Consider the following 13038-nt stretch of genomic DNA (forward strand, 5'->3'; position numbering starts at 1 on the left):
CCAAGAAACAAGTAATTACTTGTTTCTCGTTAAAATACTGTGTAAGATATTAAAAGGCATGAAGTTCTGTTTTTATTGCATATATCGACGTTTATGTTTCTTTATGTGATTTAAACAAAATATCATCGAATTAGGCAATAATTTGCCGTTTTTCCACGTTTTTGTGAATTTTCAGTTTATTGCTATTAATTAATATAGTGACTTTTTTAATGTTTTTCATGTAGTGTGATTTTACGTAAATATATTCGTTTATACCAATATTTCGACACTACTTCATGTATTCTCACGATATGTGATTTAGCCTTCAAATCTCAGAATTTCGCATTATATTGCATTTTTTATCTAGTTTTTTTGCATTTGGTTTGTATAAAAAATCATCGAATTTATATATATACGATAAAAATGATGCAAACATATAATTGGATAGGTATTAACCAGAAATACTTCATTATCAACCAACTATTTGTTTCTCGTTATGATACTGTGTAAGATATTTAAAAGGGGGGGAAGTTCTGTTTTTATTGCATATATCGACGTTTCAGCCGGATTAGAGCGGTTTTACGTGTAAATCTTCTATTGGTAATATAAACGGAAAATCAGGAATATTTTAGTTAATTCTAATGAAAATACATTGATTTTTATCATTTGTATTGGAAACAACATTTTAATATGTCTTTTCTGGGATGTAAGTAATACGAAACCTCGCCATATAATTTGAAGTTAAAATCCTCAAATTTGGTAATATAGTGACTTTTTCACTTTTTTCATGTAGTGTGATTTTACGTAAATATATTCGTGAAAATATATTATACCAACATTTCGGCACTACTTCATGTTTTCTCACGATATGTGATTTAGCCTTCAAATCTCAGAATTTCGCATTATATTGCATTTTTTAGCTAGTTTTCTTGCATTTGGTTTGTATAAAAAATCATCGAATTTAGCAATATTTTGACGTTTATCATCCCCCTTTTCTCTTATGTGATTTAAACAAAATATCATCGAATTAGGCAATATTTTGCCGTTTTTCCACGTTTTGTGTGAATTTTCAGTTTATTGTTATTAATTCATTATATATACGATAAAAATGATGCAAACATATAATTGGTTAGAAATTAACGAGAAATACTTCATTATCAACCAACTATTTGTTTCTCGTTATGATACTGTGTAAGATATTTAAAAGGGGAGAAGTTCTGTTTTTTATTGCATATATCGACGTTTTAGCCGGATTAGAGTGGTTTTACGTATAAACGGAAAATCAAGAACATTTTAGTTAATTCTAATGAAAACACATTGATTTTTATCATTTGTATTGGAAACAACATTTTAATATGTCTTTTCTGGGATCTAAGTAATACGAAACCTCGCCATATAATTTGAAGTTAAAATCCTCAAATTTGGTAATATAGTGACTTTTTTCACGTTTTTCATGTAGTGTGATTTTACGTAAATATATTCGTTTATACCAACATTTCGGCACTACTTCATGTTTTCTCACGATATGTGATTTAGCCTTCAAATCTTAGAATTTCGCATAATATTGTATATTTTAGCTACTTTTCTTGCATTTGGTTTGTATAAAAAATCATCGAATTTAGCAATATTTTGACGTTCATCATCCCCCTTTTCGCTTATGTGAATTAAACAAAATATCATCGAATTAGGCAATATTTGGCCCTTGTTCCACGTTTTTGTAAATTTTCAGTTTATTGTTATTAATTTATTATATATACGATAAAAATGATGCAAACCTATAATTGGTTAGAAAACATTTGCAACCAATTACTTGTTTCTCGTTAAAATACTGTGTAAGATATTAAAAGGGATGAAGTTCTGTTTTTATTGCATATATCGACGTTTCAGCCTTATTAGAGCGGTTTTACGTGTACATCTTACATTGGTAATATAAATGTAAAGTCAGGAACATTTTAGTTAATTCTAATGAAAACACATTGATTTTTATCATTTTTTTGGAAACAACATTTTCATATTTCTTTTCTGGGATGTAAGTAATACGAAACCTCGCCTTATAATTTGAAGTTAAAATCCTCAAATTTGGTAATATCGTGACTTTTTTCACGTTTTTCATGTAGTGTGATTTTACGTAAATATATTCGTTTATACCAATATTTCGACACTACTTCATGTTTTCTCACGATATGTGATTTAGCCTTTAAATCTCAGAATTTCGCATTATATTGCATTTTTTAGCTAGTTTTCTTGCATTTGGTTTGTATAAAAAATCATCGAATTTAGCAATATTTTGACGTTTATCATCCCCAATTTCCCTTATATGATTTAAACAAAATATCATCGAATTAGGCAATATTTTGCCGTTTTTCCACGTTTTGTGTGAATTTTCAGTTTATTGTTAATAATTCATTATATATACGATAAAAATGATGCAAACATATAATTGGTTAGAAATTAACCAGAAATACTTCATTATCAACCAACTATTTGTTTCTCGTTATCATACTGTGTAAGATATTTAAAAGGGGAGAAGTTCTGTTTTTTATTGCATATATCGACGCTTCAGCCGGATTAGAGTGGTTTTACGTATAAACGGTAAATCAAGAACATTTTAGTTAATTCTAATGAAAACACATCGATTTATATCATTTGTATTGAAAACAACATTTTAAAATGTCTTTTCTGGGATCTAAGTAATACGAAACCTCGCCATATAATTTGAAGTTAAAATCCTCAAATTTGGTAATATAGTGACTTTTTTCACTTTTTTCATATAGTGTGATTTTACGTAAATATATTCGTTTATACCAACATTTCGGCACTACTTCATGTTTTCTCACGATATGTGATTTAGCCTTCAAATCTCAGAATTTCGCATAATATTGCATTTTTTAGCTAGTTTTCTTGCATTTGGTTTGTATAAAAAATCATCGAATTTAGCAATATTTTGACGTTCATCATCCCCCTTTTCCCTTATGTGATTTAAACAAAATATCATCGAATTAGGCAATATTTTGCCCTTGTTGCACGTTTTTGTGAATTTTCAGTTTATTGTTATTAATTTATTATATATACGATAAAAATGATGCAAACACATAATTGGTTAGAAAATAACCTTAAATACTTCATTTGCAACCAAGAAACAAGTAATTACTTGTTTCTCGTTAAAATACTGTGTAAGATATTAAAAGGCATGAAGTTCTGTTTTTATTGCATATATCGACGTTTATGTTTCTTTATGTGATTTAAACAAAATATCATCGAATTAGGCAATAATTTGCCGTTTTTCCACGTTTTTGTGAATTTTCAGTTTATTGCTATTAATTAATATAGTGACTTTTTTCATGTTTTTCATGTAGTGTGATTTTACGTAAATATATTCGTTTATACCAATATTTCGACACTACTTCATGTTTTCTCACGATATGTGATTTAGCCTTCAAATCTCAGAATTTCGCATTATATTGCATTTTTTATCCAGTTTTTTTGCATTTGGTTTGTATAAAAAATCATCGAATTTATATATATACGATAAAAATGATGCAAACATATAATTGGATAGATATTAACCAGAAATACTTCATTATCAACCAACTATTTGTTTCTCGTTATGATACTGTGTAAGATATTTAAAAGGGGGGGAAGTTCTGTTTTTTATTGCATATATCGACGCTTCAGCCGGATTAGAGTGGTTTTACGTATAAACGGTAAATCAAGAACATTTTAGTTAATTCTAATGAAAACATATTGATTTTTATCATTTGTATTGGAAACAACATTTTAATATGTCTTTTCTGGGATCTAAGTAATACGAAACCTCGCCATATAATTTGAAGTTAAAATCCTCAAATTTGGTAATATAGTGATTTTTTTCACGTTTTTCATGTAGTGTGATTTTACGTAAATATATTCGATTATACCAATATTTCGATATTACAACATGTTTTCTCACGATATGTGATTTGGCCTTCAAATCTCAGAATTTCGCATAATATTGCATTTTTTAGCAAGTTTTCTTGCATTTTGTTTTGTACTAAAAATCATCGAATTTAGCAATATTTTGACGTTTATCATCCCCCTTTTTCTTTATGTGATTTAAACAAAATATCATCGAATTAGGCAATAATTGGCCGTTTTTCCACGTTTTTGTGAATTTTCAGTTTAATGTTATTAATTTATTATATATACGATAAAAATGATGCAAACACATAATTGGTTAGAAAATAACCTTAAATACTTAATTTTCAATCAACTGTTTGTTTCTAGTTAAAATACTGTGTAAGATATTGAAAGGGGAGAAGTTCTGTTTTTATTGCATATATCGACGTTTCAGCCGGATTAGAGCGGTTTTACGTGTACATCTTCCATTGGTAATATAAACGGAAAATCAGGAACATTTTAGTTAATTCTAATGAAAACACATCGATTTATATCATTTGTATTGAAAACAACATTTTAAAATGTCTTTTCTGGGATCTAAGTAATACGAAACCTCGCCATATAATTTGAAGTTAAAATCCTCAAATTTGGTAATATCGTGACTTTTTTCACTTTTTTCATATAGTGTGATTTTACGTAAATATATTCGTTTATACCAACATTTCGGCACTACTTCATGTTTCTCACGATATGTGATTTAGCCTTCAAACCTCAGAATTTCGCATAATATTGTATTTTTTAGCTAGTTTTCTTGCATTTGGTTTGTATAAAAAATCATCGAAATTAGCAATATTTTGACGTTCATCATCCCCCTTTTCCCTTATGTGATTTAAACAAAAAATCATCGAATTAGGCAATATTTTGCCCTTGTTGCACGTTTTTGTGAATTTTCAGTTTATTGTTATTAGTTTATTATATATACGATAAAAATGATGCAAACACATAATTGGTTAGAAAATAACCTTAAATACTTCATTGGCAACCAATTACTTGCTTCTCGTTAAAATACTGTGTAAGATATTAAAAGGTTAGAAGTTCTGTTTTTATTGCATATATCGACGTTTCAGCCGGATTAGAGAGGTTTTACGTGTACATCTTCCATTGGTAGTATAAACGGAAAATCAGGAACATTTTAGTTAATTCTAATGAAAACACATCGATTTATATCATTTGTATTGGAAACAACATTTTAATATGTCTTTTCTGGGATCTAAGTAATACGAAACCTCGCCATATAATTTGTAGTTAATATCCTCAAATTTGGTAATATAGTGAATTTTTTCACGTTTTTCATGTAGTGTGATTTTACGTAAATATATTCGTTTATACCAATATTTCGACACTACTTCATGTTTTCTCACGATATGTGATTTAGCCTTTAAATCTCAGAATTTCGCATTATATTGCATTTTTTATCTAGTTTTATTGCATTTGGTTTGTATAAAAAATCATCGAATTTAGCAATATTTTGACGTTTATCATCCCCCATTTCCCTAATGTGATTTAAACAAAATATCATCGAATTAGGCAATATTTTGCCGTTTTTCCACGTTTTTGTGAATTTTCAGTTTATTGTTATTAATTCATTATATATACGATAAAAATGATGCAAATATATAATTGGTTAGAAATTAACCAGAAATACTTCATTATCAACCAACTATTTGTTTCTCGTTATGATACTGTGTAAGATATTTAAAAGGGGAGAAGTTCTGTTTTTATTGCATATATCGACGTTTCAGAAGGATTAGAGCGGTTTTACGTGTACATCTTCCATTGGTAATATAAACGGAAATCAGGAACATTTTAGTTAATTCTAATGAAAACACATCGATTTATATCATTTGTATTGAAAACAACATTTTAAAATGTCTTTTCTGGGATCTAAGTAATACGAAACCTCGCCATATAATTTGAAGTTAAAATCCTCAAATTTGGTAATATAGTGATTTTTTTCACGTTTTTCATGTAGTGTGATTTTACGTAAATATATTCGATTATACCAATATTTCGATATTACTACATGTTTTCTCACGATATGTGATTTGGCCTTCAAATCTCAGAATTTCGCATAATATTGCATTTTTTAGCAAGTTTTCTTGCATTTTGTTTTGTACTAAAAATCATCGAATTTAGCAATATTTTGATGTTTATCATCCCCCTTTTTCTTTATGTGATTTTAACAAAATATCATCGAATTAGGCAATATTTTGCCGTTTTTCCACGTTTTTGTGAATTTTCTGTTTAATGTTATTAATTTATTATATATTCGATAAAAATGATGCAAACATATAATTGGTTAGAAAATAACCTTAAATACTTCATTTTTTATCAATTGTTTGTTTCTAGTTAAAATACTGTGTAAGATATTGAAAGGGGAGAAGTTCTGTTTTTATTGCATATATCGACGTTTCAGCCGGATTAGAGCGGTTTTACGTGTACATCTTCCATTGGTAATATAAACGGAAAATCAGGAACATTTTAGTTAATTCTAATGAAAACACATCGATTTATATCATTTGTATTGGAAACAACATTTTAAAATGTCTTTTCTGGGATCTAAGTAATAAGAATCCTCGCTATATAATTTGAAGTTAAAATCCTCAAATTTGGTAATATAGTGACTTTTTTCACGTTTTTCATGTAGTGTGATTTTACGTAAATATATTCGTTTATACCAACATTTCGGCACTACTTCATGTTTTCTCACGATATGTGATTTAGCCTTCAAATCTCAGAATTTCGCATAATATTGTATATTTTAGCTACTTTTCTTGCATTTGGTTTGTATAAAAAATCATCGAATTTAGCAATATTTTGACGTTCATCATCCCCCTTTTCGCTTATGTGAATTAAACAAAATATCATTGAATTAGGCAATATTTTGCCCTTGTTCCACGTTTTTGTAAATTTTCAGTTTATTGTTATTAATTTATTATATATACGATAAAAATGATGCAAACCTATAATTGGTTAGAAAACATTTGCAACCAATTACTTGTTTCTCGTTAAAATACTGTGTAAGATATTAAAAGGGATGAAGTTCTGTTTTTATTGCATATATCGACGTTTCAGCCGTATTAGAGCGGTTTTACGTGTACATCTTACATTGGTAATATAAACGTAAAGTCAGGAACATTTTAGTTAATTCTAATGAAAACACATTGATTTTTATCATTTTTTTTGGAAACAACATTTTCATATTTCTTTTCTGGGATGTAAGTAATACGAAACCTCGCCTTATAATTTGAAGTTAAAATCCTCAAATTTGGTAATATCGTGACTTTTTTCACGTTTTTCATGTAGTGTGATTTTACGTAAATATATTCGTTTATACCAATATTTCGACACTACTTCATGTTTTCTCACGATATGTGATTTAGCCTTCAAATCTCAGAATTTCGCATTATATTGCATTTTTTAGCTAGTTTTCTTGCATTTGGTTTGTATAAAAAATCATCGAATTTAGCAATATTTTGACGTTTATCATCCCCCATTTCCCTTATGTGATTTAAACAAAATATCATCGAATTAGGCAATATTTTGCCGTTTTTCCACGTTTTGTGTGAATTTTCAGTTTATTGTTAATAATTCATTATATATACGATAAAAATGATGCAAACATATAATTGGTTAGAAATTAACCAGAAATACTTCATTATCAACCAACTATTTGTTTCTCGTTATGATACTGTGTAAGATATTTATAAGGGGAGAAGTTCTGTTTTTTATTGCATATATCGACGTTTCAGCCGGATTAGAGTGGTTTTACGTATAAACGGAAAATCAAGAACATTTTAGTTAATTCTAATGAAAACATATTGATTTTTATCATTTGTATTGGAAACAACATTTTAATATGTCTTTTCTGGGATCTAAGTAATACGAAACCTCGCCATATAATTTGAAGTTAAAATCCTCAAATTTGGTAATATAGTGATTTTTTTCACGTTTTTCACGTAGTGTGATTTTACGTAAATATATTCGATTATACCAATATTTCGATATTACTACATGTTTTCTCACGATATGTGATTTGGCCTTCAAATCTCAGAATTTCGCATAATATTGCATTTTTTAGCAAGTTTTCTTGCATTTTGTTTTGTACTAAAAATCATCGAATTTAGCAATATTTTGACGTTTATCATCCCCCTTTTTCTATATGTGATTTAAACAAAATATCATCGAATTAGGCAATAATTGGCCGTTTTTCCACGTTTTTGTGAATTTTCTGTTTAATGTTATTAATTTATTATATATACGATAAAAATGATGCAAACACATAATTGGTTAGAAAATAACTTTAAATACTTCATTTTCAATCAACTGTTTGTTTCTAGTTAAAATACTGTGTAAGATATTGAAAGGGGAGAAGTTCTGTTTTTATTGCATATATCGACGTTTCAGCCGGATTAGAGAGGTTTTACGTGTACATCTTCCATTGGTAGTATAAACGGAAAATCAGGAACATTTTAGTTAATTCTAATGAAAACACATCGATTTATATCATTTGTATTGGAAACAACATTTTTTATTTTATTGCATTTTTTATCTAGTTTTATTGCATTTGGTTTGTATAAAAAATCATCGAATTTAGCAATATTTTGACGTTTATCATCCCCCATTTCCCTAATGTGATTTAAACAAAATATCATCGAATTAGGCAATATTTTGCCGTTTTTCCACGTTTTTGTGAATTTTCAGTTTATTGTTATTAATTCATTATATATACGATAAAAATGATGCAAATATATAATTGGTTAGAAATTAACCAGAAATACTTCATTATCAACCAACTATTTGTTTCTCGTTATGATACTGTGTAAGATATTTAAAAGGGGAGAAGTTCTGTTTTTATTGCATATATCGACGTTTCAGAAGGATTAGAGCGGTTTTACGTGTACATCTTCCATTGGTAATATAAACGGAAATCAGGAACATTTTAGTTAATTCTAATGAAAACACATCGATTTATATCATTTGTATTGAAAACAACATTTTAAAATGTCTTTTCTGGGATCTAAGTAATACGAAACCTCGCCATATAATTTGAAGTTAAAATCCTCAAATTTGGTAATATAGTGATTTTTTTCACGTTTTTCATGTAGTGTGATTTTACGTAAATATATTCGATTATACCAATATTTCGATATTACTACATGTTTTCTCACGATATGTGATTTGGCCTTCAAATCTCAGAATTTCGCATAATATTGCATTTTTTAGCAAGTTTTCTTGCATTTTGTTTTGTACTAAAAATCATCGAATTTAGCAATATTTTGATGTTTATCATCCCCCTTTTTCTTTATGTGATTTTAACAAAATATCATCGAATTAGGCAATATTTTGCCGTTTTTCCACGTTTTTGTGAATTTTCTGTTTAATGTTATTAATTTATTATATATTCGATAAAAATGATGCAAACATATAATTGGTTAGAAAATAACCTTAAATACTTCATTTTTTATCAATTGTTTGTTTCTAGTTAAAATACTGTGTAAGATATTGAAAGGGGAGAAGTTCTGTTTTTATTGCATATATCGACGTTTCAGCCGGATTAGAGCGGTTTTACGTGTACATCTTCCATTGGTAATATAAACGGAAAATCAGGAACATTTTAGTTAATTCTAATGAAAACACATCGATTTATATCATTTGTATTGGAAACAACATTTTAAAATGTCTTTTCTGGGATCTAAGTAATAAGAATCCTCGCTATATAATTTGAAGTTAAAATCCTCAAATTTGGTAATATAGTGACTTTTTTCACGTTTTTCATGTAGTGTGATTTTACGTAAATATATTCGTTTATACCAACATTTCGGCACTACTTCATGTTTTCTCACGATATGTGATTTAGCCTTCAAATCTCAGAATTTCGCATAATATTGTATATTTTAGCTACTTTTCTTGCATTTGGTTTGTATAAAAAATCATCGAATTTAGCAATATTTTGACGTTCATCATCCCCCTTTTCGCTTATGTGAATTAAACAAAATATCATCGAATTAGGCAATATTTTGCCCTTGTTCCACGTTTTTGTAAATTTTCAGTTTATTGTTATTAATTTATTATATATACGATAAAAATGATGCAAACCTATAATTGGTTAGAAAACATTTGCAACCAATTACTTGTTTCTCGTTAAAATACTGTGTAAGATATTAAAAGGGATGAAGTTCTGTTTTTATTGCATATATCGACGTTTCAGCCGTATTAGAGCGGTTTTACGTGTACATCTTACATTGGTAATATAAACGTAAAGTCAGGAACATTTTAGTTAATTCTAATGAAAACACATTGATTTTTATCATTTTTTTTGGAAACAACATTTTCATATTTCTTTTCTGGGATGTAAGTAATACGAAACCTCGCCTTATAATTTGAAGTTAAAATCCTCAAATTTGGTAATATCGTGACTTTTTTCACGTTTTTCATGTAGTGTGATTTTACGTAAATATATTCGTTTATACCAATATTTCGACACTACTTCATGTTTTCTCACGATATGTGATTTAGCCTTCAAATCTCAGAATTTCGCATTATATTGCATTTTTTAGCTAGTTTTCTTGCATTTGGTTTGTATAAAAAATCATCGAATTTAGCAATATTTTGACGTTTATCATCCCCCATTTCCCTTATGTGATTTAAACAAAATATCATCGAATTAGGCAATATTTTGCCGTTTTTCCACGTTTTGTGTGAATTTTCAGTTTATTGTTAATAATTCATTATATATACGATAAAAATGATGCAAACATATAATTGGTTAGAAATTAACCAGAAATACTTCATTATCAACCAACTATTTGTTTCTCGTTATGATACTGTGTAAGATATTTATAAGGGGAGAAGTTCTGTTTTTTATTGCATATATCGACGTTTCAGCCGGATTAGAGTGGTTTTACGTATAAACGGAAAATCAAGAACATTTTAGTTAATTCTAATGAAAACATATTGATTTTTATCATTTGTATTGGAAACAACATTTTAATATGTCTTTTCTGGGATCTAAGTAATACGAAACCTCGCCATATAATTTGAAGTTAAAATCCTCAAATTTGGTAATATAGTGATTTTTTTCACGTTTTTCATGTAGTGTGATTTTACGTAAATATATTCGATTATACCAATATTTCGATATTACTACATGTTTTCTCACGATATGTGATTTGGCCTTCAAATCTCAGAATTTCGCATAATATTGCATTTTTTAGCAAGTTTTCTTGCATTTTGTTTTGTACTAAAAATCATCGAATTTAGCAATATTTTGACGTTTATCATCCCCCTTTTTCTATATGTGATTTAAACAAAATATCATCGAATTAGGCAATAATTGGCCGTTTTTCCACGTTTTTGTGAATTTTCTGTTTAATGTTATTAATTTATTATATATACGATAAAAATGATGCAAACACATAATTGGTTAGAAAATAACTTTAAATACTTCATTTTCAATCAACTGTTTGTTTCTAGTTAAAATACTGTGTAAGATATTGAAAGGGGAGAAGTTCTGTTTTTATTGCATATATCGACGTTTCAGCCGGATTAGAGCGGTTTTACGTGTACATCTTCCATTGGTAATATAAACGGAAAATCAGGAACATTTTAGTTAATTCTAATGAAAACACATCGATTTATATCATTTGTATTGAAAACAACATTTTAAAATGTCTTTTCTGGGATCTACGTAATACGAAACCTCGCCATATAATTTGAAGTTAAAATCCTCAAATTTGGTAATATAGTGACTTTTTTCACTTTTTTCATGTAGTGTGATTTTACGTAAATATATTCGTGAAAATATATTATACCAACATTTCGGCACTACTTCATGTTTTCTCACGATATTTAGCCTTCAAATCTCAGAATTTCGCATTATATTGCATTTTTTAGCTAGTTTTCTTGCATTTGGTTTGTATACAAAATCATCGAATTTAGCAATATTTTGACGTTCATCATCCCCCTTTTCCCTTATGTGATTTAAACAAAATATCATCGAATTAGGCAATATTTTGCCCTTGTACCACGTTTTTGTTAATTTTCAGTTTATTGTTATTAATTTATTATATATACGATAAAAATGATGCAAACACATAATTGGTTAGAAAATAACCTTAAATACTTCATTTGCAACCAATTACTTGTTTCTCGTTAAAATACTGTGTAAGATATTAAAAGGGATGAAGTTCTGTTTTTATTGCATATATCGACGTTTCAGCCGGATTAGAGCGGTTTTACGTGTACATCTTCCATTGGTAATATAAACGGAAAATCAGGAACATTTTAGTTATTTCTAATGAAAACACATTGATTTTTATCATTTGTATTGGAAACAACATTTTAATATGTCTTTTCTGGGATCTAAGTAATACGAAACCTCGCCAAATAATTTGAAGTTAAAATCCTCAAATTTGGTTATATAGTGACTTTTTTCACGTTTTTCATGTAGTGTAATTTTACGTAAATATATTCGATTATACCAATATTTCGATATTACTTCATGTTTTCTCACGATATGTGATTTGGCCTTCATATCTCAGAATTTCGCATAATATTGCATTTTTTATCAAGTTTTCTTGCATTTTGTTTTGTACTAAAAATCATCGAATTTACCAATATTTTGACGTTTATCATCCCCCATTTCCTTTATGTGATTTAAACAAAATATCATCGAATTAGGCAATATTTTGCCGTTTTTCCACGTTTTTGTGAATTTTCAGTTTATTGTTATTAATTCATTATATATACGATAAAAATGATGCAAATATATAATTGGTTAGAAATTAACCAGAAATACTTCATTATCAACCAACTATTTGTTTCTCGTTATGATACTGTGTAAGATATTTAAAAGGGGAGAAGTTCTGTTTTTATTGCATATATCGACGTTTCAGAAGGATTAGAGCGGTTTTACGTGTACATCTTCCATTGGTAATATAAACGGAAATCAGGAACATTTTAGTTAATTCTAATGAAAACACATCGATTTATATCATTTGTATTGAAAACAACATTTTAAAATGTCTTTTCTGGGATCTAAGTAATACGAAACCTCGCCATATAATTTGAAGTTAAAATCCTCAAATTTGGTAATATAGTGATTTTTTTCACGTTTTTCAT

The sequence above is a fragment of the Procambarus clarkii genome, chromosome 42, assembly GCF_040958095.1.
Source record: "Procambarus clarkii isolate CNS0578487 chromosome 42, FALCON_Pclarkii_2.0, whole genome shotgun sequence".
NCBI lineage: Eukaryota > Metazoa > Arthropoda > Malacostraca > Decapoda > Cambaridae > Procambarus > Procambarus clarkii.